Below are 7,552 nucleotides of genomic sequence, written 5' to 3'. Positions count from 1 at the left end.
ATCACAGGGTGCAGAGAAGCAAGGGAGGCATGCTTCCCCCACCCCCACCCCCGCCCCCGCCCCCACCCCCACCCCCACCCCCGCCCTGTTCTCCAGAAACTTCAGAGCTTCAGGATTCTGGGCTCAGTCTCCTCAGGGCAGCTCTACAGAAGACGTCAATCTTAGCTAGAAACTGTCAGCTCTGGGTTTCCTCCTGATGGCTCCCCAGCGCCCCTTAGCTGAGCCTCAGACTTATCAGAGCCCTCCAGCTGCCTGGACCCCCAACCCCCTCAACCACCTCCCCAGCATGACTCAGCAAATCTTCCCTTGGTGGGGGAAAAACAAGGATGAGAAATCACAATGTCAGATTACAAAGCCCCAACTGTAGGGCAGGCCCTTGGCTGAGAGATAAGGAGTCTGCCCCAGCACCCAAAACCCCTGTGCAGATAAGCCCTGGGCCGCTGCAGGTACACACTGGGACATCTGAGAGGAGAGGCAGAGCAGTTGGATGGCCCTCAGTGACCCTGCAAGCTGCTCTGTCACTGCCCAGAGAGCTGGGCAAAGAGGAAGCCCTGGTGTTGCCATCCACCCCCGTCCACAGGACAAGAAAGAGAAGGGCGGGGGCCTTTCTAGAAAGTTCGAAGGGAGGGTACCCCACAAATGCCCTTCACAGATAGGGTGTGGGTGTCTCTGTACCAGCTCAGCCTGCAAACTGTGCTCTTTGCAGGACATTTGTCGCACCCTTTCTGGGCAGCGCAGCCGCTGCTGTGTTGAAGAAGTGAGGCCTAGCCTCAGGGACCAGGCCGGTAGCATGCAGTCTGGGAAAGTCATTCCCAACCTGGAGAGGTGGGGGCTGGGGGTGTTTTTGGATGATGGGATGAAGGTCCTAGTTGATCTGTGGTAGCCATGAAGACCTCTGGGAGATCCTTGCTTTTCAGTCTAGAGTCAGCAAGCGGGAACCTCAGGAGACCCTCTGATCATGAGGGGGAGGCTGGACAGAGGGAGAGGTGGGGATGACATGCTGGGAGTTGGACTCTCTGCTGCTTTTCGTCACCATAATGCTCATTTCAAAATGAGGGATGTGTCCTGAGAGCTAAGGTGCCCACAGCAAGAAGGCGTGACCCCAGGCTCTGGCCTCTGTTTCCCAGGCTTTGGGGACAAGTGACTGCTGGAATGGAGGTGTAAACAGTCATAAAGCTCAGCACAAGGCTTGTGTACAAGGCACAGATCCACGCGTCCAGAGTCCCAACCCTGAGGGCTCTCCTGCAGAGTTCCCCAAATCTCTGCCATACCTTCCTCTTCTGGGTTTGTGTTTTCTGGAGCTGCAAAAGGGAGAGACGGTCCAGATGAGGTCTTCAGACCCTCAGCGTGGCATTTTGAAAACCCCAGGATGCTGGGATGGGGAGATGAGTAAGCAATCAGAACCCTTGCTGCTCCTGCAGAGGACCCAGGTTTAGTCTCAGCACCCACATGGTAATTCTCAACCTTCCAGAGCTCCAGTCCCAGAGGATCTGAGGTCCTTTTCTGGCTGCTACCAGAACTGCATGCATGTAGTACACAGACATACATGCAGACCAAACACCCAAACACCCATACACATAAAATATAAATAATCTTAACAAAGCAAAACTGCTCGGCTGTGGGGTTGAAGCACTTGTGCCATGAGAAGCTGATTGGCCTGGAGCTGATCACAGCATTGCTTACTGTGATGGTAAATCTTGTTTGTCATTTTGGCAGATACGGAATCAGCTATGAGACAAGCCTCTGGGAACATTCTGGACTGCATCCGCTGAAATAGGAAGACCCACTCCGAATAGGAAGGGGCCCAGATATAAAGAGGTCGGAGGGAAATGCTTTTGGGTTTCACCTGCTTATTTTTCTGTCTTATGCTGGCAAGTGCATCTGCTCCCGGGGAAGGTCACCTCCACTATTGCTGCCATCCATCGCTGACTCTAAGGCCAGCTTTTTTGTCCTTCTATGGTGGACTGAAACCACGGGCTCTCCAGGAGTACTGCAGGGCTTCGGTGCTAGTCTGGGACAGCCAAGACAGCCAGTCCTGGAGCCTGGGAAGCTCCTGATTCTCAGCCTCTCTAGTGAGATGGCCACTGTTGAGTGATGCATGCATCATTGTGTAACCAAACCTAGCAATAATATATGTTCATTTATTGGTTCTGTGCCTCTAGAGCAGTGTTTCTCAACCTGTGAGTTGTGACCCCTTTGGGTAGAACAACCTTTTCACAAGGGCCACATAAGACCCTTGGAAAACACAGATATTTACATTATAATTCAAAACAGTAGAAAAATTTCTGTTGTGAAGTAGCAACGAAAATAATTTTATGTTTTCGGGACGGGGCGGGGGGAGGAGCAGGGAATCACTACAACACGAGGAACTGTACTAAAGGGTCACATTAGGAAGACTGAGAACCACTGAGCTGGAGTCCTGGCACACCCAGAGTAGCCAGAAAGTGGTGGTCACCCACAAGCCCACTGACAGTGAGCATGAAAATATGCCTTATGATGGATATCGTGTGGCCCTGAGAGAGAAAAAAACATTCTGACATGTGTTACAACAGATAACCTTATAGAAACCACAGTCCATGAAGGAAACCAGTCACAAAAGGTTCAGGCTGTGGGATCCCTCCCAGACTGCCTAGAGGGGGTCCTAGAGGTAGAGTTGAATGGGGGCCATTTGGACCAGTGGGATTAGTATATGCAAGAAACCAGTTGACAAACTCCCTCCCTGTCCCCCCCCCCCCACACACACACACTGGAAGACCTGTCTCTACCTGAGGCTACAGGAAATGGACAGAGCATGCTCAGAGAAAACCTGCTGCATGCAAATGCAGGAGGAGCAATGTTGCGCAGGGTCATGAGTCTTGTAGCCCAGTTCTTCTGAACACAAGCATTTTACCCAGTTCAGTAGCTTGTAACCATTCTCAGGGAAGGGGGAGGGGCGTGGGGCGAGGGTTTGGGTTCTTTTTGTTTGTTTGGTTTTTATTGTTGTTGTTTTGTTTTCTTAGGTACATCAGTGTTCTGCCTGTGTGTGTGTCTGTGCAAAGGCTTCAAATCCTCTGGAACAGGAGTTACAGACAGCTGTGAGTGCTGTGAATTGAACTTGGCTCCTCTGGAAGAACAGCCATCTCTCCAGCCTGAAAGAAACCTTTCCTTCTTTTCTTTCTTTCAAGATAGGGTTTCTTGGCTGTTCTGGAACTCACTACGTAAACCAGGCTGCCCTCCAACTCAGAGATCCTAAAGGCGTGCACCACCACCAACCAGCTCCGTGCTTAGCTTCTGTCTTTTTTTTTTTTTTTTAAGATTTATTTATTATATGTAAGTACACTGTAGCTGTCTTCAGACACACCAGAAGAGGGCATCAGATCCCATTACAGATGGTTGTGAGCCACCATGTGGTTGCTGGGATTTGAACTCAGGACCTCTGGAAGAGCAGTCAGTGCTCTTAACCACCGAGCCGTCTCTCCAGCCTCAGCATCTGTCTTTTTTAAAAACATGTATTTTGAAATTTGTACTTACTTTAATATGGAATGCGTCATAGCTTTGTGTGTCGTCCTTGCTCAGGGTCTATGTTAATCTCTGTATTGTTTCAATTTCAGTATATGCACTGCTGAAGCAAGTGCTGTCTGTTTGTTTGTTTTGAGGCCGGGTCTTCCTATGCAGCTCTGGCTGGAATGGAACTCACTCTGAAGGGCAGGCTGGCCAAGATCGCATAGAGATCTGCCTGCTTCTGCCTCCCGAGTGCTGGGATTAAAAGTGTGTGCCACCATGCAGCTGACTGAGGGAGATGTGACTTGGTCTGGTCATCAGGCTTGGGGTGTCAAGTGCCTTTACCCACTCGGCCACATTGTTGCCTGCCTTTCTCTTTCTCCCTTAATAAACTGTCTCTGTTTCTATTCCCACATTATTGTGATAGAACCGCAGTTTGAGTCCAGACAGATGCAGTTCCATGTGGGAGACGTTTATTGGAGCGGTGGAGACAAAAGGGGGAAGAAAGAGAGAAGAAAGAAGAGGAAGAAGAAAGTCAGGAAGAGTCTGCTTTTTATTTAAATCATGATATAACTGCTTGCAGGCAAAGATGGGAGGTAAACCAAATGGACGCTGGGAATGTATGGCCATTGCCATGGCAACAGATGAGAAGTTCCTGGTCACCTGAGGGTACCATCACTGCTGGGTTCAGAGGCAAAAGCAAGTTCCTGATTCCAACACCCCTGGTGCGAGTCTTTGTTTGGGAGCATAAGTATTGGGGAAACTTCAGTGGGTACCCTCAGAGCTCTGACCCACGCCAGCGTCAGTACTAGGCATTTGAGATAGGGATGAGGACTTAGTGCTTGACCGAGACAAAGTTCCAGTTTTACAAGGCAAAAGTCCCAGAGATGGGAACGCCGCAGTGTGAATGAGCTTCCTGCACGAACCACACATAGATGCGGTTAAAATGGACATTTTGTTCTGTGTATCTCTGCACCAACCTCTCCTCAAATGAAACATCAACTGGTTGGCACAGAGTCTTTGCTTTAGGAAATCTTAAGGACCAGCCCAACCCCCACATCTCACATTCAGAGAGAGAACAGGGAGATCCTGGAATGGGGCCCACAACCCTGTTCTCTGATGGAGCTGTGAGGCACCTGCAGGGCTGTGGAGAAACTTCTGAGAGACTCCCCTTCCAGGAGTGACCTTAAACACCAGAACCCCAGTGCCTTCCTCTTAGACTGCCTTTGCTGGCCTTTGAGCTGGGAACAATGACCCCTGTGCCCGGAAGCAGTTCTCTCAACGGTTCACCTCTGTGTCCCTTCCCACCCGACAGGGAAACTTCTCCCTAGTTTAAGGACAGCCTGCAGACACTATCCCTCCTGGTCATAACTGTCATTGTAATCTTAGTACATGGGGGGCTGAGACAGAGACCTCCTTGGTCCTGCGAGACCCCGGTTTTGTTTTGTCTGGTTTTGTTGTTGTTTTTAAGCGTTATGGTTGAAATGAGGCTGAGTTGAAGGGGTACTTGTTCATCCTAGTGCCACATAACTAACTAGGCCTGGTGGTGACACCTACCTGTCATTCTAGCACTGAGGAGATGGGTGGAAATAGATCAGAAGTTCAAAGCCATCTTGGCTTGCAGCAAGCTTGAAGTCAGCAGAGGCTACATGAGACCCTTTCTCAAGGGAGTAGTGGGTAGAGGGTGGCTGGGGAGATGGCTTGGGGATAAGAGGTTGCAAGGGGCCTGAGAGATTCCCAGCATCCTGGTCAAATGGCTCACATCTATCTGCAGCTCCAGCTCCAGGGGATCTGACACCTATGGGCTCCCCAGGTACCTAAACTCATGTGCGTGCACGCGTGCGTGCGCACACACAGACACACACAATTAAAAAATAATAAAGTTTTAAAATTTCATTAAGTAGCTATGTGTGTCACCATGGAAACACATTTTGGGGAGGTCTTTCCTGCTTTTCCAGCATCCATGAAAGAAATTCTTTTCAATGGAGGACTGAAAACTGCCCCGTGTGTCTCCTCACCTGACTTGATGTTGGTGGCTGAACAGGAGAGCCTGTGCCTGTGTGATCTACCTGCCTATGCTTCAGAGTGCTGGGATTGAAGACGGATTCGCTAACTTAAAGGTCATCTGCCAAAGGCTTTTTAAACCTAAGACCCAAGACCCAAGGGAAACTAAGGTCTGGTGTTGGCTGGGTGGCTCATTCTTCTCTCAAACCCAAGGACAGTAGATCCCATCTCCCCTTTTCTTTCTTTCCGTTTCTCTTCTTCCTGACAGCAGGTGGCCAAGGACCTAGGGAAATTCCTTAGTTTTTTGTGCTGTAGATTTTGCTGGTTCTAGCAGAACGGGGTTCCTTCCATGTCTCAACGCGCCTGGTCCACACTCTCTTGACGCTGCGGAGGGAGCATGGCGCCTCCTAGTGGCGGTACCGCGGAGGAAGCTTCAGAGCGTGGACACTCCACAGTTCTCAAGTCCCTTAGCTTCTTCACCAGGGAAACGAATTCCAAGCCTGTCTGATTTCTGTCAAGTTCTAGAAGAATAAAAGCCAGGGAGACCTGGTGGGATGCTACGAGCTCACTATAGGCAGGGCCTCATAGAAGTAAGGTCGCTAAACTTCCCAAGGATTACCCTGAGCTAGAAAAGGGGTGGTCACAGTGAGGATACCAGGACCTATGGAGGTCCTGGAGCCACAGTTAGTAACTTTGCTGTAGGGAACAAAACGGATGCGGTGGGAGAGCCAGAATCCTCATAGTTTGTTAAAAGGTTGTGCTTGTAACCTGGAGCCATATATATGTCTGAAGAGAATGGGGTTTGCCTCCAGTCCTGCAAAACCTTTCAAGATGAAACAGCCCACAGCCCACAGGACGGACACACTATCACATACCTCAGAGACCCCTGTGCCTTCTCACAGGCCTCAGCAACAGAGAGAATCAAGTTGCTACAGACCTAGTGGGGAAATGTAATAAAGGCTGACAAATCACAGATGTACACGCCCTTCCAGCCAGTGTCTCCCAGATTCCTACCCCAAGTGTAAAAATACACAGCACAGTGATTCACTAGGGCAGTGTTTGTGTTGGTACAGGCTGGAAACAACCTAAGTGCCCATCCTAAGGGGCTGGCTAAATAAATCATGGCCCAGTGTATGGGGAACAGTGTGTGTGTGTCGTTAGAAATGAGGAAGTGTTCTGTGAATTGATTCGGGAGTGATTGATTCCACGATATGTTGCCAAGTGAAAAAAGGAAGGGGAGGAGGGAGTGTCCAGTAAGAGGCCATTTGTGGTCAGCTGAGGGACAGATGGACTTATATAGCAATGAGTCATGCGAGAACCCCCAGGGGAGTCAGTAAAAGAACCATTCATTACAGAAAGAATAGAGCAATAGAGCCAACTTGTGGGTTAACTGTTCCCCTTTTAAGTGGGGGTGGAGTATGTGTACTATTTTGGGTTCAGGGGTTATATGTTTTCTCCAACAATATGAAGAAGGAATTGCCCACATCAGTCATCTTCAGAGAAAAGTTGGACAAGCATGAGGACCTGAGTTCAAATCTTAGCACCCATGCAAAAGCTAAGCACTACATGCCTGGATCTCAGCACTGTGGAGGTAGAGACAGAAGCAACCTTGGGTTTGCTGGCAGTACAGTGCAAACTAAAGAGTGAGCTCTAGGCTCAGTGAGAGGGAGGCTCCTGCCTCAAAAATAAACAAGGGCCTGGGGAGATGGTTAAGAGTGCTGGCTGTTCTTCCTAAGGGCCTGGCTTGGGTTCCTAGCATCCAAATATTGGCTCACAACCATCTATAATTCCAGTACCAGGGGACCCAACACCCTCTCTGGACTCCATGGTGTATAGCCGTGCATGTAGGCAAAACATCCATACACATAAAATAAAAAAAAAAAGATTTTCAAAAATGCATTAGGTGGAAGGTAGGCAAGATGAGTCAGTGGGTAAATGCTCTTGCCACTAAGATTGATAAGCTGACTTTGATCCCATGCGGTCAGATGAGAAAACCAACTTCTACAAGTTGTCCTTTGACCTGGACAATTGTATCACAGCATCTCCGCCACCCCTCTCTCTCTCTCAC

The sequence above is a fragment of the Micromys minutus genome (genome assembly GCF_963924665.1).
Source record: "Micromys minutus genome assembly, chromosome: 13".
NCBI lineage: Eukaryota > Metazoa > Chordata > Mammalia > Rodentia > Muridae > Micromys > Micromys minutus.
The sequence above is the reverse complement of the archived record's forward strand: the minus strand, read 5'-3'. Positions refer to the sequence as shown.